The sequence below is a fragment of the Mandrillus leucophaeus genome, unplaced genomic scaffold (assembly GCF_000951045.1).
Source record: "Mandrillus leucophaeus isolate KB7577 unplaced genomic scaffold, Mleu.le_1.0 Scaffold1, whole genome shotgun sequence".
Lineage (NCBI taxonomy): Eukaryota > Metazoa > Chordata > Mammalia > Primates > Cercopithecidae > Mandrillus > Mandrillus leucophaeus.
In genome coordinates this window covers 4,966,006-4,986,689 of record NW_012098097.1, presented here as the reverse complement: position 1 = coordinate 4,986,689, position 20,684 = coordinate 4,966,006, and the positions used below count along the sequence as shown (strand labels likewise).

General features: G+C 48.3%; 1 long non-coding RNA gene across 2 annotated transcripts in view; it reads left to right on the top strand.

The window, feature by feature from the left end:
* The window catches only part of LOC105552318, a 198,609-nt gene that overhangs the window by 159,458 nt on the left and 18,467 nt on the right, over window positions 1-20,684 (top strand). Inside the window, exons 2-3 of one of the 2 annotated variants that reach the window (XR_001008033.1) lie at window positions 11,273-11,369; window positions 14,203-14,264. This is a non-coding gene — a long non-coding RNA (uncharacterized LOC105552318). The remainder of the gene's footprint in view (window positions 1-11,272; window positions 11,370-14,202; window positions 14,265-20,684) is intronic. The other variant, XR_001008080.1, reaches the window with a different exon arrangement.

The window sequence follows — 20,684 nt, the reverse complement described above, 5'->3', positions numbered from 1 at the left end:
TTTTTTTTTTTCCTGAAACATTTAAGGCAATTGGCATACCCAATCTCCGCCTCTTCAGTTATAAACTTGAACCTTGACTTGCATACGTTGGTAAAACTTTGCTTGCACGTGTCTTGGTTTCATGCATGATTCTACAGCCTGTATATGTGCACTGTGGAGTTGGGCTATGTTGAGTTTCTGCATTTGACTGTAAGCCCTTGGAGGCAAGGCATATGTTTATTCTTTGCTCCTTTATACGCATGCCATAGTGTGCAAAGTGATACTCCTCAAGAGGCTGTTGAACCACATGTTTGGGGTTTCTGAGACTTTCAGGAGGAGGGTCAGACCTCTATTGCTTTGCTCCCCACCTTCTTCCTCCCTGCCTTCCTCTCTGGTTAATCATGTCTGTTGGGCTAGCAGGTGTCCGGGATACTGACAGGTCCCATGTCGGAAGCCTAGAATGGGATGACTGAGGCTCCCATCTCTGTCTTTATCTCAGACTTTGGGTTTAAGTAACTTTCTGAAAACCACACTCCTACCACAGCACAAAAGCCAGTGGGGTGACACGAGGAGCAGGCCTGGGTTCCCCTGGTTGCCTGGTTCCAAGAGGGGCCCATCGTCCTGTGCTCTGGGGTGGCCTTGAGATTAGGAGAACCCAGTTAAACAACCTTCTCATCAGGCTCCTGGTCACAGCACGAGGCTTTAAAATCAGCCGAGCCTGGCAAAGAAGATGCCATATTATGGGGCTTTAGGATTTCAGTTTAGTGTTTCAGAATATCTGCACATTCTTACCTGGTAAATCATTTCTTTTCTGTTAGGATTTTCTGATAAACCCAAAGACACCTTCAACCATTGCCCATACATGGCTTCCGCAAGGAAAAGAATCATCCTTTACCTCCTAGCTGGCTTTCCTTCTGCAATCGAAGATCTTCAACCTTTCCCCATCCCTTGACCACTGCCCCGCAGCTTGGTTCTCCTGTGTCTCCAGACACCCCAGAGAGACAGGAAGGAAGAGGAAGGATGGTTCAGATCTTGCCAATGGAGATGATAAAGCAGGGTAAATGCAGGCCCGAGGCCACGCGATCCCTGCACTCCTGTGAGCTCCTTTCATTTACTCATCTGACTTTGAGCACAGCCAAGTACCTCCCTATGGCCTCATTCACATACCACCTCTGCCAGGCTTTCTCATTTCCTGTCCTTGGCGATTAATTGATCACCTATTATCTGCCTGCCTGGTGGTGTGCATGCCTTAAAAAGCTATAAAAACCTCGGTGTCCAAGATGGCACAGCTAAAGAATACCAGAGTTGCCATTCATACTCAGATACACCCAACAGCTTTCTTTCCAAGTTAACCCTTTGGCAGATGACCCTGTGGCCATTTCCCTCCTCACCAGCTCAGATGCCCCCGCCCAATAACCCAGGGAGGTGGGAGCCACCTTCTCCCCCAGCCTCAGTGTGCACATGGATCATATTCTATATATTAATGTATATATTATGTAGAATATACACATATATAATCCATATCACAAAATGTAAGTGTTAGTTGGCATCATCTTTCTTAGTAGATTTCCACTCTGGAAAGCCTAGAAGCTGCCTTCTCTTCTTTGCATTTCTGGTGCCTGGTCTAATCCCTGGCACATAGTAGGTGTTCCATCAATACTGAAATACCTTATGGTGTGTGGGTGATTGTAGAGAGAGGTCTTTGCCCGCTAGTTTCTTGTCTTTTGTTGTTATAAGGTTGCCTGAGGGCTTAGTGATGTTTTTTTTCTTTAAGAAAACTCCTTCTTCCCTAAGGGCTGTGTGGTCGCTGCTGTCTGTTTCCATTAGGCTGCTTGGCTGCAGTGTGCTCCTGGTGGTGATGCGCTGGGGGGTGAGTGTGAGCCTCCGTGCAAACCTCAGGCCTCCCCTGGCTGCCCATCTGTCATTAGCCATTTGCCGCCAGACACGGGGGGTGGGGGGACACCTGGAGAGGGAGCCTGGAGTGCTCCGTGTGGCCTTGCCAGGAGAATGCGTTTGGCTTTCCATAAAAGACTTCTTGCCATGGCCAGGCGTGTGTGTCCAGTAGAAAGTTGAAGATGTTCGGTCCTTAGAATAAGCAGTGGCTTTCAAACCGTGTGCTCTGGGCCTGGTTGGGCCTTGGAGAGGCATCAGTGGTGCCCTGGGGAAACAGGGCACCAGAGCGATGGGTGAGGTCCAACCTGTCCTGCTCACGTCAGCCAGGGCACATCCAACTCTGTTGTCAGTTGACTGTTGGGGTCCTGGATTACAGTTTGGGAGGGACGAGGGAGGTTTTTAAACCCACACAAACACAGCATTTACTTTACTGCAGATACTGTTTGAAGTGCTGTACTCGTTCGTTTTCACGCTGCTAACAAAGACATACCTGAGCCTGGGAAGAAAAACAGGTTTAATGGGACTTACAGTTCCACACGGCTGAGGAGGCCTCAGAATCATGATGGGAGGAAAAAGGGACTTCTTACATGGTGGTGGCAAGAGAAAATGAGGAAGAGGCAAAAGTGGAAACCCCTGATAAACCCATTAGATCACGTGAGACTTATTCACTATCATGAGAATTGCATGGGAAAGACTGGCCCCCATGATTTAATTACCTCCCCCTGGGTCCCTCCCACAACACATGGGAATTCTGGGAGATACAACTCAAGTTGAGATTTGGGTGGGGACACAGCCAAACCATGTCAAGTGCATTACAAATATTAATTGATTTCACCCTCAGAACAGACTTGTAGGTAGATAGTATTATTATATCCACTTTTGACAGATGAGGAAACTGAGGCACAGAGAAGTTAAAGCATTTGTCCAAGGATGATAAACAGTGGAGATGGGATTCATACTCATAGAACTGGCTTGACTGTGGGTTCTGCTGCTTTGAAGAACTAGGTTGGAAAACCACCAAGGGTTTAGTCCACACTGCCCCTGACTCCTGAGTTTGCTGAACCAGCACCACCGCCTTCGGTGTTGGTTCAGGAAGTCGCCCTTGTCTGGTAGGGAGGGTGAGCCTCTGAAATAAGCGTTGGGAGTCATGCAGTGTGGCCCTGGTCCCTGGGGGCTGGGTGTTAAAACTCAAGAGAAGGGGGAGGAAGGGCTGGGGCATGGCCCTGCGGACATTTCCCTCCTCCCCAGCCCAGACACCAACCCAGGGCGGCGGGAGCCACCTTCATCCCCAGCCTCGCTGTATAGCTATTAAGTGGGGATTTACCAATCAATAAATCAAGGCACCTGAAAAATGAACTGGGGAACCACACTGACTTTCCCCCCCTTCTTGATTAAAACAAACAACATTGTGAAATGTCAACCTGTCAGTCGTTTGGAAAATTTGCGGCATGGAAAGGCGATTACCCAAATGACTTTTTAAAAGTATGAGAATTTGCCTGGCTGAACGTTTTTTAATTAATGCCGTGAGTTAACATTAATAACTATTCATAGCTCAGTGAGCTGGGCTTGGGGTGGGTTTAGGAAACATTTGGTATCTCTGGCAGGGACAGATGTTGACCTGGCCGGTCGGCAGCTTTTACAGACCTAAGGACCTCAGGGTCTGGTTGCGCATGAGGACCGGGGAGGACAGAGCTGTGTGCAATAGGTGTGGGTTTTTGTAGCATTGTGAGCATTTCACGTTAGCGTAAGTGTTGCTGCTGTGCAGGTGGTCTCTGGGGCTTACAGTCTTCCCCAGTGTCCTTCCCCACCCCTCCCACCATTCTGGTGAACAAGCCTCTTGGGATTCTTTGAAAAAAAAAAATGTTGCTTGGGGTCACACCATTTAAACTTACCTCCCTAATTTTCTGTGATCTCATTTTTCCTTAAAATATCATTGGAAAAGTGTTTTTGAGTGGAGCATTTTATTTTCCATTTAAACATGGTGAAACCGAGACATAGGGGCTAAGGCTTGGCATGAGGTTGGTGGACCTGGGCCTAGGACACCTTCTGTGGTTCCGCCTTCACAGGCTGGGAGCAGCGTTTGACCACAGTGACATCATGATCTCTGCCAGGGGATGCTCGGCCTCTGTGGCCTCTGCTTTGCTGATGGCTACAGACACCTTATTCAGTGGGTATCCCTAGGGGCAAAGATGTGATTTTAAAGGAGAAAACCCCCGATGGGCTCATAAACTTTTTGTTTTTTTTAAAGCACAGTGGGTTGGGCTCCATCTGTAAGTTCAAGTTAGTGACTACTCTGCTCTAGGAAGACCAGGAGAGAGCTGAAAGTTGGACAGTCGTTAGCAGCTCCAGGTGGAGGTGGATTGGGAAAGACTAGAGGGATGGACAAGCCACCAAGAGCAGAAAGTCCAGCCCTTCTAGTTTAGCAGTCTCCAGAGAGCTCTGCTATTGCAGAGGTTGTCTGTACAGGTTGGTGGAGGACCACAGACCACAGAGCCAAGGGCATAGCATGCTCTCAGTTAACCAGGGCTACTCCAAAGAATGAGTTGTACACTATGCTAGGCTCTGGGAATTCAAACACATGAGGCCTATTACCCACCCTAAAGGAATTTAAGGTCTTTTTGGAGCAAGAGGATGGATAGCCTGTTTCCCATTATCTTATTATTATTATTTTGGAGACAGAGTCTTGCTCTGTTGCCCAGGCTGGACTGCAGTGGTGCGATCTCAGCCCACTGCAACCTCCACCCCCAGGGTTCAAGTGATTCCTGTACTTCAGCCTCCAGAGTAGCTGGGACTACAGGTGCACGCCACCACACCTGGCTAATTTTTTTGTAGTTTAGTAGAGACGGGGTTTCACCATGTTGCCCAGGCTGGTCTCGAACTCCTGAGCTCAGGCAATCCACCCACCTTGTCCTCCCAAATTGCTAGGATTATAGGCATGAGCCACCACGCCTGGTCCCCCATTATCTTATGCTTACTGCTAAGTGTGGGACATAGGCAGTGAACCCTGTGGCTCAAGTATGAGCCTTCACCAAGGGCCAGAAAATCAGGAGGCTTTTCATGGGTGGTGGGACTTGGGGTGGGCTTCAAGGGAAGGTATTGCAGAGAGGCAAAGCAGGGAAGGTGTCACAGGTGGTGGGGAGCAGTGAGCTTTAGTGTTGGGCGGGGTAGAGATGAGATAAGATGCCTACAGGGACATCTTACAAACAAGGCTGGAGAGGGAAGAGAAGGGGTCAGAGTATAGATGGCCTCTCATCTCTGGCCTCGGGCAGAGAGGTTGGGTCTGTACGTGGAAAGCAGTAGGTAGCCCTTGACAACTACTTAGCAGAGACTGGAAGAACTAATTGATGTTTTAGAATGATCAGCTGGGAAAACTCTGTAGAAGGAACCAGAACAGGCAAATCTGAAATCAAGGAGCCACATGGGGTGTTGCTTTAACAGTAGAAGGTCACTCACAGCTTTACCCCTGGATCTAGAGAACCTTGGTGCAAAGGTTGACACAGTCGCTTACCAGCCATAGGACCCTGAGCAAGTCTTAAATCTTCCTGTACCTCCTTGCCGTATCTTTCACCCAGAGATGCTCGTGTTCATTCATTCGTTCAACCCCAAAAGGGCCCGTTTCAGGTGCTGATTGTAAAATGGAGAATAAAACAGACAAGCTGTCTGCACTCAAGGATCTTAACAGTCTCGTGGACAGAGACACAAACCAAAATGAAATAAACAAGAATGATTTTAGATTAGGCTCTGAAGTGTGGTCTGAGTGGAGACTTTGGAAGTTAAGCAAAATGTTTCAAGCTAAGGAAACAGCAAGTGCAAAGACCCTGAGGCATCAAAGATCTTGGAGATTTCCAGCGTGGAAACAGAGATAGCGAATGGAAGAGCAGTGTACAGGATAAGAAATGATGCAAGATGAAGGAGGATTGTCGAGGAAATTGAGTAAAGGAACATATGTGAAGAGATGAGGCCAGGTGCGGTGGCTCACACCTGTATTCCTAGCCCTGTGGGAGGCTGAGGTGGGAGGATGGCTTAAGCCAAGAGTTTAAGACCAGCCTGGGCAAAATAGGGAGACCCCATCTCTACAAAAATTTTAAAAATTAGCTGGGCCTGATGGTGCAGGTCTGTAGTCCCAGCTACTCGGGAGGCCAAGGCGCAAGGGTTGCTTGAGCCTACAAGGTTGAGGCTGCAGTGAACCATGATCAGGCCACTGTACTCCAGCCTGGGTGGCAGAGCAAGACTCTGTCTCAAAAATAAAAATGAAAGAAAGAAGGAGAAGGAGTGCTGGTTGTGGTGGGGGGGCAGCGGAGAAGGGAGCAAGAAAGGAAAGGAAAGGGAAGGGAAGGGAAAGGAAGGGGAGAGAAGGGAAGGGGAGGGAAGGGGAAAGAAGGGAAGGGGAGGGAAAGGAAGGGAAGGAATATATGACATTATTATTATGGGAATATCCCAGACCTGATGGTCATAGGAATATAAGAGAAGATGGATCATGAACAGCATTAGCAGAGGTGCTTGGATCCAGTGATGAGCTTTATGGGAGGGGAGGGCATCCCATCTGGGTGACCAAGAGAGTGAGGTTCAGTTCCCTGAAATGGGGAGGTGCTGAGAGGAGCCTGGTTGAGGATGTATGGGGATTTGTTTGGATGTGGTGAATTTGAGATCCTGGCTGGAATCAGTCATCAGCCTGCCCTGTAGGCATTTGGCAAAATGGGGCTTAGGAAAAAAGTCCGGGACAGGGGTTTGGGACATCTTCAAGGAAAAGGGGAAGCAACAGGAATTAGGATGGGCTGAGGACTGAGCCTCGGGTTCCCCTTTGTGCTGGACCTGGGAGGAAGAAGGGGAGCCAAGAAAGTAAGGGGGAGCTTCGGAGGTCTGGGCACCTGAGCGAGACCCCCTTGTCACCTGAATTCCCACCTTCTTGGGAGGCCTGAAGAGTTAGCAGAAGGAATCTGAGGATCAAGTCTACTCTTGCTTTCCTGGGCTCATGTGGGGCCACAGACCCCGTATTTCTAGCATGGCCTCTGCTCCCAGCCTGGGCTTGTGTAACAGGCGTGGGGAAGTGCAAGGGGCTGTAGGTCCTGAACCGAAAGGCGGGTGTTGTGAGAACCGTCTGTCTATAATGGCACAGGTATTTGGGAAATGCCACAGAGCAGGTCTGTTCAACCGTGTGGCCTGCAGCCTGTCAGCTGGGTTAGGATTCTCAGTCACGTTCACATTCAAGCCAATATTGACTGTATCATTCAGTGGAAAGAACTGTCCTCCCATCCCTGTAATTGACAGCAGCACTTGCCATCTGGGTGTGTCTGGCTCTTGTCTCACTTTGGGTCATGTTGGTGGTCCCAAGAGTACCCTTTTGGGGATACTCTTTATCCTTGATTTCTGATCCATCTCTGATGTAGCAAACAAGTCTGTAGCTTCTGTTTTTACTGTTTTTTTTTTTTTTTAAGTTCACTTAATAGTTTTATTTCTAGTTCAAAACAATGAATGTCCATCTTATTTTTATTATCTTTTAAATACCATGACACTTTGGTCTTCATCAAACAATGCCTGTTTATTTTAGACATGTAAAAATAGGAAAACAAATCACTGTTAAACTGACTACCCAGAGATAACTAATGCTAACCTTTTGCTTCCTTCTTCCAAGTTTGCTTTTATAACCCATGCAATTCTATAATTTTTTTTTTACAGTATTAGCAATAGCTAACATTTATGGATTACTTGCTATAGTGCAGGAAATATGCAAAGCAGTTGAATACACAGTTTAATTTAGAATTAATTAGATAGAGAGAAGCAATATAGAAAAAAGCATAGTCATATTTTACATCCTCAAATAAAAATAACAGTTATGGTTGTAGAGGGTTTACAAGGGGCAAGAAGTAGTCACTACAGCTATCCCCATTTTTCAGTTGAGAAAACAGACACCCAGAAGGTGTCTAGACTAAGCTGGGTGTGGTGGCTCACACCTGTAATCCCAGCACTTTGGGAGGCCAAGGCGGGTGGATCACCTGAGGTCAGGAGTTTGAGACCAGCTTGGCCAACATGGCAAAACCCTGTCTCTACTAAAAATACAAAAAATTAGCCGGGTGTGGTGGTGGACACCCATAATCCCAGCTACTCTGGAGGCTGAGGCAGGAGAATCACTTGAACCTGGGAGGCAGCGGTTGCAGTGACCTGAGGTTGTGCCATTGAACTCCAGCCTGGGCAACAAGAATGAAACGCCGTGTCAAAAAAAAAAAAAAAAAAAAAGTCTAGACTTAAGATTTTAGTCTGCAACTCTTTGCCTGTAGAACCCATGCATGTGTGACATGATTTTGATCATTTGATAATATGCTGAGATTGTTTTGTCCTTGTGTCTGCAGCATTTTTTCTGACTCCTTAGCGTTCTCTTACTCCTCATCCATGGCCTCTATTCACACCTAGAATGGATGGCTGTTCAGAATGAAGCCTGCATCTTCCTGTGTTCACCTTCAGGAAGAGGGATATGTTTCTTTGCTCTCTCTCAGCTCCTTGTGAGACTCCTCAATGTAGCGTGCAGGGAGTGGGTGTTTATCTCCTTGCAAAAAGTGCACGCTCGTCTCACCCAGTTTGGAGCTGGAGTTTGTGATTTGGCTAGAACTCTACAAAGATTGCACTCCAGCTGATGGTAGGTTTGCACGTTCCAGTCTCTCTTTCCACCACCTCTCACTGGGTCACCTAGAATCCCTCTGAGCGAGGCACAAGAAAACAACATTTTCATTGCTTTAAGTCAGAAGCAGTTGTGTAGAACTGGTTTGTTTTTCCATAATGTCATTGTCCTTGAAAACAAAAATATATATATATGCACACATGTAGGCACACACACATACACACCTCTACCCTTGTATATATATTTGTTTGGGTGAGGTTGCCCACATATGATAAACCTTAGCCCAAAGTGGAAGAGTTTGGTGCCCATGCCAGAGCAAAATACCGTAACCCTCCACTGGTAAGGCTAGAAAAGCACAGTTTCTCTTTCACCCAGGTCAGTCTCAGAGAGAGGCACTTTTTAAGAATTTTGTGAGTAGCTCACATGGGTATTAGATGCAGGGAAGCTTGTGTTATTTCTCTGACAGACTCCCATTTTCTGTAGGCTGAAAGGGTGAATGCTAACCCTCTATATTGACCGGAGCCTTGTCTTTCAAGCTCTGGGTGTGTGGTCATTGCAGGGCTGACTTGGGAGGTTGGATAGGGAATGATCTTCCGCAGGGGAAACCCCCAGGAAGACAGTAAAAGAGAGGAGAAAACTTGCCGGCCTGCCATCAGGTTTGTTTTTGTTAGATGAAAGATAATCCTTGCTTGGTGTCAACTTGTCTTGGCGTTGCGGTAACAATTCTTTGGTGATCTAGCTCTTTAATGAGCATACGAGATGAGCACCGACTCCTGTTAATCACTATCTCCTCTGGAAAGACTCCTTGGAAAGGAAGAGCAAATGAAAGAGAGAAAGAAAGAAAAAGGTGTTTGGAGAAATGTGTATATGTGAGTGTTCTCCAAGTAAACATTTCAGAGCCGGGCCAGAATAATTAGGAGGTACATTGCCATCTGGAAATGTTCATTCTTTTGTTTACCTTGTATTGAGTTTGTTCCAACTAGTGAATCCCTTGATATGGGATACCTGAACTTCTCTTCCTTATGAAAAAAAAAAAAATCACACATATCTCCTAGTTGGTGCTTTCTTTGATTTTAGCTGAGCTGGGTCAGGTAGTGTGTGGGAAAGATCACCGGGCAGCCTGCTTATCAAAAAGCCAAGCCTGGATGCGGTGGGGAGGGGCGGGCAGGAGAGAAGGCCTTCCACCCTCCTGCAACAGGAAAATAAAGGAGATAAATAAACCCTAATCTTGACCTGGGGGCAAATCCCAATAAAGATCCAGGTTAATTTTTCCTGCCGATCCAACCCTGGAATTCATTGTGAGAATTAGACATTCTGTGGCACTAATTTGCCAGATCAGATTGTATAATTATCTTTTATAGGCCTGGGTGTGATGTATGCTCCGTGTTTATGCTGCAGGGGGCTGAGTGTGTGTGTTTGGCCTTCAGAGTTGCTGCTCCATCCTGCCAGCCTGCACTTCTCACACACAGGCGGGGGTGGCAGCTGTTGGAGCTTCTGCTTGTCCAGAAACAGGCCCAGGGTGCCGGGGCCTGGGATGAACTTGCCTGGAGTGGGTCAGAAAACTTTCAATAGAACCCGGAGTAAAAAGGATGAACCTATGGCAGGCAGGTGGGGGTGGGTCCCCTGGCTCAAGTGGGGGTCTCCGAGAAAGAGCATTCAACAAGGGGTTTCAGTAAAGGCTGACAAGTTTGGAGACTGGAAAAAAAAGTAGGTAAATTCAGAACCACATGATGATGTTCTTGATCTTTGACACTTTTGTCTTCCTAGACCCCTTCCTCTATAAAAATAAAACATTAAAAATTGTATTCTACGGGCCAGGCACGATGGTTAACGCCTGTAATCCCAGCACTTTGGGAGGCCGATGCGGGCGGATCACGACGTCAAGAGATCGAGACCATCCTGGCTAATACGGTGAAACCCTGTCTCTACTACTATAAACACAAAAACTTAGCCGGGCGCGGTGGCGGGCGCCTGTAGTCCCAGCTACTCGGGAGGCTGAGACAGGAGAATCGCGTGAACCCGGGAGGCGGAGCTTGCGGTGAGCCGAGATCGCGCCACTGCACTCCAGCCTGGGCGACAGAGCAAGACTCCGTCTCAAACAAAAACAAAAACAAAACCGTTGTATTTTACGGCCGGGCACAGCGGCTCACGCCTGTAATCCCAACACTCTGAGAGGCCAAGTCAGGTGGATCACATGAGATCAGGAGTTTGAGACCAGCCTGGTCAACATAGTGAAACCCCGTTTCTACTAAAAATACAAAACTTAACCAGGTGTGGTGGCTCGTGCCAGCTGCTTGGGAGGCTGAGGCAGGAGACTCACTTGAACCTGGGAAGCAGAGGTTGCAGGGAGCCGAGATCACGCCATTGCACTGCAGCCTAGGGGACAGAGCGAGACTCCATCTCAAAAATAAATACATAAATAAATAAATATTGTATTTTACAATTACAGTGATACAAGGATGAATAGAATTCAGGCTGGATTCGTTGTTATCTAGGCATTCGTATTACTGTCATTTTATTCATTCTGGTTTTAAAAGGAATTAGAACATTTTCTTGGGCCCCCTAAAAGTATTGGGAGTCCAGTAGATGTGTTGGCCTTGGGTAGGGTTCTAGAAATTGGACCCAGTGGTTTGATTTCTTGACTACTTGGCCTGTTTTGTTGAAATCACTCCACCTTGATTTTGGACCCATCCAGAATATCCAAGAATTCCCCCAACCTGCAATTCTTATTCTGGCCAAAGAGGGGGCTCTAGCTCATAAAGTGTTGACATCCCATTCCCGTTCCAGGTATTTTTCCCTTTCCGCCCTGGTCTTCTCCTGTAGCGTGTGGCAGCCTTTTCCAGCATGGCCTCCTGCGTTCCTGGTGCACTTTTTGGAGAAGGTGGCGAGTTTGTGGGACTGGACGTATTCCAGCCTAATGTCTCCTTGCGGCCTCACCTGCTGGACCTTTTATTTCCCGGTTCCTCAGTCTAAGGTGTCCTGGAGGAGAGGGCTCTTCCCTCTTGGTTGGAGGTGTCTTGTTGCTGGTGTTGAGCTGGGAACCACTAGGTGGTGTATGGCTCCAGGCATCCCTGGGAATGTCTGGAAGGAACTGGGAGGGGTGGGGCGGGGGGTGCGGGAGGCAGGGAGGGACCCTTGGGGGCAGGTTGTGGGTAGCCAGTTGCAGTCTGTGGCCTCCCTCAGAGGTTTGGAGTCGGGTGTGGCGTGCTGCTGTTGGCCTCTTTCCGAGGGAGTGCCATCCACTCCCTGTCCCACCGCCGTCCGCGGCAAGGACAGTAAGGGCAGTGCTACGTGGTGGGGAGGTGTGTGTGAAGTCACGGAAGAGCTTCACAGGGCAGATGCCAAGGCCAGTGGGCCCCGGACAGAGTCAGGCTCCCTGGGCGGCCCTGCGTCTTGGTGGCCCTGGTCAACCTGCCGATGCAAAAAGCCAGCAGGCAAGAGACCCCTACTCCCTTTAAGGACCAGAGCAGAAACAAACCATTGTGTTGAATGCAGTGATCCAGGTGCACTTCAGGGTACAAGCTGGACTGCTTCGAACAGGATTACAGGAAAGGGGGAAGGGGGCAGCTGTCTCTTGGGACATGAGTAATGTCTCTTACCCAGTTGGCACTTGAGAAGTCAACGGGGCACGTCTCTGGGGCCTCCTGGAAAAGTGGTGTTTTCCAACACAGAGGAGAAAGCTGTGGCTGGAGGTAGGGGTGTGGTCAGCTTGCCTGAGGTTCCTCAGGGGCATAGGAGGGGCAAGAGGGGATACCTCTAAGTCCTTGCAGCTCAGAATGTTCTGAGGACCCCCAGCGCTGGGTTCATCCAGGAGAAGTTTAGGAAGGCAGAGTCTCAGGCTGCCACCCCAGACCCCCCGAATGCAAAATTTCAGCAAGATGGCCAGATGATCCTCAGAGTCTGCTACTTATTAAACTTACCTGGGGAACTTAAAAAAGAAAAAAAAAAAATCCTAGTGCCCAGGCCTCACCTATAGCAATCAGAACCTCTGGGGTGGGGCTCAGGCTTCAGAATGATTTTCCAGCTGTCCAGGGGAGGGGGCAGGGATTTCCATGAGTAGCCAGGTCTGAGAGCCTCGGTTGTAAGCCTCTGCCTCCCCTCTTTCGCCTATTCCACACTGTAGGATTTCAAAAGGATCCCTCTCCAGTGTCCCACTACTCTCTCTCCCCAATCCCTGCGATTATTACATTGGCAGAATTGAGGCTTCACGGGGACAGGGTGAAGAGTCAAGACTGAGTCAAGATAAAATGTGCATCCCCCATGGAGGGGTAACACTGAAGCTACATCCATTCAGGTGGGCTTTAGCTTGAATGAGTTTATTGGATGCTTTCCACCTAATAACAAACTGAAAATGGGTTGCGCATGGGGATGGCTTTGTATAAAGTAGAAACAGCAACCCATTCCAGATGCCAGGGTTGGAGTTGGTGGGTCTTGTGAAGTTTTGCTTGCTCTGTTTTGGTGAGTTTTCTAGCATTTGCAGGGTAGGTCCAGCATTGGCCAGTTAGGTCCCAAGTGTTGCATGATTCATCAGGGCTAAAACTGTCAACCTCCTTTGCCCTGCATTCAAGAGCCTATGCATTCGAGGTTGGTCCTGGGTTAAGTTCATGGGTGTGATAGTGGGAGGCAGACCCAGCAAACATGTATTGCTGCTGTGGGAGTTGGGGGTGCCGGAGCCCAGGGGGACCTCCAATCTGATCTGGTGGTAGGTGCTGGTTGATGGAGTTGGCCGCAGGGTACCAGCTCAGCCCTGTCCTCAGTAACTCAGAAACTACCGGAGTGATAATGTATAATGTACACCCAGCAAAAGAACAAACACCAGCCAGAGACAATCCTTTCTCTTGTGTGTGAAGGTTACAAGTTTTCTGTTTCAAATCTGATGGTATTCTTTTTCCCTTTTTTCTTTCTTCTCTCTGTTTTCATTTGCCAACCTAAGGGTCTAGAGTGATTTCTTTGAGCCTAATGATGGGGAAAGTTAGAATGGGGCGATTATCTTTAAACACCTTTTGAAATACTACTCTTCCTGGTGTCGGAATTAGATTGAACAGAGGTTGAGTTTAAAGATTGAATATCTATTTTAGCAGCAGAAACTATGCTGATATCTGTGTATGTTTGTTCAGGAATTGTATGGGTGGAATGAAAGAGAAACCCACACAGGAACGTATAATTAATAATAGAGTAGCTGATATTTATTGAGTGCTTAACAGGGACCAGACATGGTACTAGACGCTCCTCATATGTCATCCCATTCAGTGAATTCAGACATATAATAAATTAGAACATATAAAAATTCAGAAATAGGATCATAGGAGTAAAAGACCCAATAAAAACAGAACAACTTGGCACTGTGGCATTAGATAGTTTTGTAGTAAATGTCCATTGTAAACTTAAGTATTTTTATAACTTGAAAAAATTACCATCCAGTGTAAATATCCATTTACATCGTAGTTTATTCTAGGTCAAGTTTGTGATCATAATAAGCTGTATTTCTTTGAAAATATTCTTCAGTTTGGTGTATCCGTAACTGGCATAGGAAATGAATTACTCCCCTTTTTCTGATGAATGTAGTTTTAGTCTATATGGAAGAATAAACAGCTATTAAACTCTTATGTGCTTGTGGGGAGCTGTCTGGTACTGAGGAACCACTCCGTCCACATTTAAGCTTCAAGATGAGTTTCATTATCTTGTTTCCTGGTGTAACTCTTCTCTTATTTTTCTAGGCGGAATCAGAGGTTTCTGGCTGACTCGGTGGGTGCTTTGTACCAGGAAAGACAAGAAAGAGGTGAGTTGCTCTTGGCAGTCATAGTACAGCTGCCTCCCTGTGGCTCTTCTTGCTTCGAGGTTTTGCTCCTTCTTCAGTGCAACTCTTTGCCCAGACATCCCTAAAGCCCCCAGCTCAGAGCAGCAGTTGGCAGGCAGGAGCTTTGCAGTTAGCCATCGGAGAGACCCAGAGACACGGGCTAATAAGTACAAACAGTCATCACAATTAATTCAGGCCAGGCTCTGTGGTCCTGGCTTTTACTTGAATCAACTCATTTTCACCTCTTACAACTCTAGCCGTCAGGTCCTGTTATGCCCAACCTACAGATGGGGAGACTGAAGTTCAGTCACTTGCCCAAGGTCACACAGTTAACGAGTGAGGAAGCCAGGCCTGGACTGTTGCTGGGATCTATTGCTGTTTCGAGTGACTATGAATTTTCCCAGCTCCCCGGGGCACCATGCAACAGGTCCTGCTACCTGCCCTGAGCACACTGAGTCTACTGCAGGGCAAAGAGGTCTTGTAGTTTGCAGGGAGAACATGAGGCAGGTGACTCAAAGCCTGCGGGTCCAGGAGATAAACAGGTGGATTGCACCTGCTGGCCTTCAGAAACACAGAGACTGTCCATGGGGTTAAATGGGATATCAGGGCTTTCTGGCATGCTGCCAACTGAAGTCTGCTCCCAATAAAACAGGATGTGGAACAAGGGGCCGCTCTCCTACTGCAAGGGCTGGGTTTGCCCAGGGTTGTCTAGATTCCACCATCCACAGCGGTTACAGCACTGGTTGTCTCAGTTGTAAGTACTAAGCTGGAAGCTCAGAACGTGGTCAGATTTGATTGGAAGCAAATCATCTCCAGTAGCATGAAGCCTGGGAGAGGGTTGTCCCTGCTGCCTACAGAGCCACCAGGGGTCATACTGGCAGATTGCAGGTCCAGCAGCAGCAGCAGCAACAACAACAACAACAACAACAACAACAACAACAACGAAGGAAATGAAAGGGAGTGGGGAAAATGGGTAGGAGGAGAGAAAGCAAATGCACCCTTCCTTCTGTTCTGATGGTGTTAGGGCATGAGGGGTACAGAGTGCAGGGAACACCCAATGGGGACATTACGCCATGGAGCAGCTAATCCTGCTTGAGTTGCTGTACAATGCAAACACATTTTTGGAACTAGACAGATTATGTTGCAAATTTGTCACTATCAGTCTAGTATAGCGGTAGAGTGTAGACCCGGATGCCCTGGGTTCAAATCCCATTTCCGCTGCGTCTTTGCTTTGTGACCTGGGGCTGGTGACCTTCACTTTTCTGAACTATGCTTTCCACATTTATAAAATGGAGATAATAAAAATAATCTCTTCCATGTTTTGAAGTGAAATGGGAGAATACACAGTTCAGTGCCTGGGATGTATTATGCATTTACAATGAATGTCAGTGGTTTTTTTTTCTGTGTTTTACAGTCTCCCTAGCTCTGGATATGATCTTAGGTAAATTACAAAGCCTCAATTTTCTCATCTGTAAGATGCTGATGCTAATATCCTGTCCTCAGGGGAGGTTGAGAATTGAATGAAATAACCAAATCCGAAGTCTAGGTCATAGTGGATGCCTATTAGTTCCCTTCCTTATTTATCTTTATCTTATTCCACGCAGCTCAAGTAGAAGGAAGGTGGACATTGGTTTTAACTCCCCCACCCACTAGAATACTAAGTCCTGACAATGACTCCACAGCAATTTTCCATTTGATCCTTCCCCTCCCTCTCCCAGCCACCCCTCTGGTGTTGGCTTTCATAGAACAAGCTGGGATAACCACAAGGGGCCCCAGCCTTTGGACTCCAAGTCTTTCCTCCCCAAAGTAATCCTATTGGTCTCTTCCCTAAGCCTCTTTCTGAAATCCAGCATTGGACATGGCATTTTCTTATTAGAAAAAACCCATCATGGCTCTCTGTTTATTGTCCCAGCAACCAAATCTCACTGGACACTCCGTCTCACTTCCCATCACTTCCCACTCACATTTGGATCCTTTCAGCCCAGCTCACCTGGTCTGTATCCCACCCCAAGACTGGACTCGACTGCAGCCTGCCACCATGCTCAGCACACCCGCTCCCTGTGTCACCATCTGTGTACCTCACCTGCTTAAAACCCCACAGCCATGGGACCGTGGGACTGGCAGCTCCTTTACCTGCCCACCATCTCACCTTCAGAGCTTCACCTGCAGTGCTGGCTCTGCCTTCCCAGCTAGTGCATTGAGAGTGGGATGAGGGTAAGAGGGGATCTCTTTCATCCCCCATCATCCTTTCTTTACTGGTCATCCTGGGATCCAAGGAGCATGCAGTAGGGGCCCAGATGACGGCATGCACTCAACGGTGGGAGCGTGGGCCTGGAAAGAGAGTCTATGGTTGAAGTTACTCTTCAGCTACTGTTTGGGATTGGATGTGTTTTGGGGTGGGGGTTGATGAGTGATGCCAAGGGGATTTCCAGGCAAACTGTGGGCCTGCCTTTCTGGAAGCAGCACCTTCTGCCTTTGCCAGCCCTCTCCCCCCCTCCCCAGGGAACCCCGTCCTGAAGACCAGCTCATTCCATAAGATGCATAGCCCCCTCCCCGTGAGTGGCAGCAATTCCACCCTTCACTTGTTCATCAGTTCATTCATTGATTCACTCACCTAATAGATATTTACAGGACACTCACTGTTCGCTGGGACTGCTCTAGGCAGAGAACAGGCACTGAACAAAACAGGCTCCGTCCTGCTGGCATGGAGCTTGGCTTCTAATGGGGTATAGGGGTCCATTTCCATGCTGCTGATACAGACATACCTGAGAATGGGTAATTTATAAAGAAAAAGAGGTTTAATGGACTCACGTTTCCACACGGCTGGGGAGGCCTCACAATCACGGCAAAAGGCAAAAGGCACGTCTTACATGGTGGCAGGCAATAGAGAATGAGAACCAAGCAAAAGGGATTTCCCCTTATAAAACCATCAGATCTCGTGAGGCTTATTCACTACCATGAGAACAGGATGTGGAAAACTGTCCCCATGATTCAGTTATCTTCCACCAGGTCTCTCCCACAACACTGGGAGTTATAGGAGCTACAATTCAAGATGAGATTTGGATAGGGACAGAGCCAAACCATATCATGGGGCCAGGAAAGACGGGAAGCACTGGGTCAGCCATCATTGTTCTTTTGCCTTTCCTGTCCTGCAGCCACACTGGCTGTCAAGGTGGGGCAGGCTAAACAGTAAAAAATAGTAAGTATGTAAATTATCTAGTATGTAAGGAGGTGATAGTGTTATGGAGGAAAAAAAAAAAAAAAAGACAGAGGCAGGAAAGGCAGCTCCAGTGTGCAACGCAGGGAGAGAGGTGGAGGGCAGTTTGCAGGGCTGAACGGAGAAGGCGACATTTGAGCACAGACTTGCAGGAGGATGTTTTGGAGCCTTTGGAACAGATGAAGCAGGTACATCAAGGCCCAAAGCAGGCGCGAGTATATAGTGTGCTTGAGAATCAAGCTCAGTGAGCGCTGAGTGCTGAGGGGGCGGTGACCACCAGACCAGGTCAGGCCCGGAGGCCTTGGGCCTTCCCTCTGAGGGATGTGGGAGCCAGGCAGGGTTTTGAGCAAAGCATGCTGTGATACAACTCAGTGTGAAAAAGACCTCTTTACAGGGAAGCCGAGAGCAACAGGGAGACCAGTGGGAGGAGGGGAGGGCGGGGGAAGGGTCCAAGCAGGAGGGATATTGAATGTGCGTGTTTGTGTCCGTGGCACACAGTGGCACACACACGTTACCACAGAATGACATTGATGGTGGTGGTGAGGTGAAGCGCCACAGTGCCACATCTCAGGGACTGATACTCAACAACCGTGTGACTCCCGGATTCAGAATAGCCTCTTTCATTGGGGTTGTGGCTTCATATGAGGGCCACTCTCCTCACCCTCCTGCCTGCAGAGCCACCAGGGGTCACACTGGCAGATTGCAGCCCCAGCAGCAAAAAAAAAAAAAAGGAAATGGAGAGGGGAAGATGGGTAGGAACAGAGAGACAGCAAATGCACCCTTCCTCCTGTTCTGATGGTGTTAGGGCATGAGGGGTACAGAGCGCAGGGAACACCCAACGGGGACAGTATCATGCCATGGAGCAGCTAATACTGCTTGAGATCATTCTTCGTGGGCCCTCTGAAGCTCTTTGCGGGGTCTCCTTGTTGTCTTGCAGCCTCTTAGCTCCCTCCCGTCTTCCTCCTCCCTCCAAGAAAGGACAACTTGACCATGGCAGGAATGACTGGTTCAGCCGTCTATCCTCTTTTGTCTTTCTCGTCCTCCGGCCACATTGATCCTCCAGGCAGGACAGACTAAGGGTGCTTCAGAGCTCACAGAACCAGTGTGTCTTTCTCAGAATGCTTCTGGGACGGCCCCGTCTTGGTGGTGATTAGCAACTGTCCTGTCATTGCACGTAACCTGAAAACAGAATCTATAAGGGAATGAATGTCTGGTGCCCTTTGTTGGGGGACCTTGCTGTTCATGCACACTGCGGAGAGCTAGCTGAGGGCCACACCAGAACCCCCTTCTACCTGATGAAGCCTTAGAATTGTGTACATGTTGCTGTCTGTTGGAAACGCTTAGAGAAAGGAAAGGGCAATGGGAGTGGTGGGGTTTTTCGCTGTGTGTTTCTCCCAAGATTGAGTGTGTTTCCGAGTGATCCCGCCAGGCTCCTGGGCAGTGTGGACACTTTCCTCCCCAGTGCCTTGCATTCTTCCGCTCCCAGACCAATGGCCCAGGGAGATGGAGCAAGATGGTAGCCTCATGGCTGGGTCCCTGGAACCACAGTTATAAACAGTGATATTACAATGTTACTGCCTTGTGTGGATTTCGCATACTTCCTTTTAAAGAACTGTCACATTCCCTACCATATAGCTCCAAAAGTTTCTGTGGTGAGATCATGAGGAGGAAGGACTATTTTTAAAGATGAAAACTCTGACGCTCCAGGAGGACACTCTCTTTCCCCAGGTCCATCCATCATGTATGTGTGTGGTGGGTAGGGGAGAGGTGCTGCGGCTCGAATGTTGGTTTCTGCCATAACCATAATTGAGAGTGAAAAACCCGGGCCCTGGGAGAAAGAAGCCAGTCCTGGTTCTGAGTGTCAGCGGCAGTGGGGATGAGCTCACCCAGGGACCAGAGCCATTTAGAGGACTTGCAGATGGAACTTCCCCTCAGGGTCCAACTGTGAGTCACTGTGGTTCCTGTCCCTGCGCAGGCTCCATCTCCAGGCCTCCCACTTCACCCTGGGACATTATGGTTGCTGGTCAGACCTCATGACTCACTTGGACTCTCGAGCCGCCTCCGGGGGTGGAGTCTCTCTCCTGGCATCTGGACCCTTGGTGCTATCGACGAAGCTTGGCTGGCGCTCTTAGCTGCTATGTGCAAGACGTGTGTCCCAGGGAAAGCCCCTCTCTCTCTGCAGAGGTCAAGTGAAAGCCACGGCCGCAGCCAACAGAGTTCAAAATGCAGGCTTGGAAAGTCCAGGGGCGCTCTGTGGAGGTGAGACAGCCACAGGCGGAGCTTTCCGAGCCCCCAGGCTGAGTTTGGCTGTGATACCTGAGAGACGGGGGAGCTAACAAGCGCCGGGTTGCAGTGTCATCCCATGGAGAGGAGCGAGCGGAGTTCACCCAAAAGGCCAACGGCTGGCAGGGTGTCACGTTTCCCACCACACCCGGGGCTCAGCCTCTGCTGTCATTTCTCCTCCTCGGTTTTCATCTTCTAAGGGAAGAAATAGTGTCATCTTTTCTCAACCTGTCAGTCTCACACCTGCCTGGAGCCCCTGGCAGTGAGACACCCAGTGCTGTTTAATCTGATGTCATCTCTGTTGATTGTCTGTTTTAGAAACCAGGTAGCAAGAGGGACTTTCTGAGGATTTAAAAAAAAAAAAAAGTAAATCCCCAAACTATTTTGGGGAGGTTTTTTTTTTTAACCTCCAGTTTTTTAGTTTCATTATTTCTTTTTCTTTTAAATACACTCTCTTTTTTAATTAAGAAGAATTAATTTTTAAATTAAAAAAGAGAGACCAAATGCACCCCTTGGGTTGAGGAGTTATGAAAGCAGTGTTTAGGGTAAAGGTCAAAGGTGAGGTGGATGTCACTGGGTCTCGGGCGTGGGTACCCACCTGCTGGCAAACATAAGAGAGGCCATATGAGAGTGGGAAAGAAGAGTTACTGAAAAATGCGTATGAGCTCGTTTTTTCAAATGACATTTTTAAATTGTCTATCAAGAGATTACTCCTGAGAAATTAACACCAGAGTCACCTGAGGGATGTGGGTGCCTGGAGCCTTGGACTCGGTGACCTCTCCTGCCTCCCACCTGACTCCTGAAGTGGGGGAGTGTATAAACAGTCATGGACCTCAGTTTACCTGCTTTCAGCCTCTGCCCTTCCTGAGAGGGACGAAGCTGACTTACTGCATCGCAGTTTT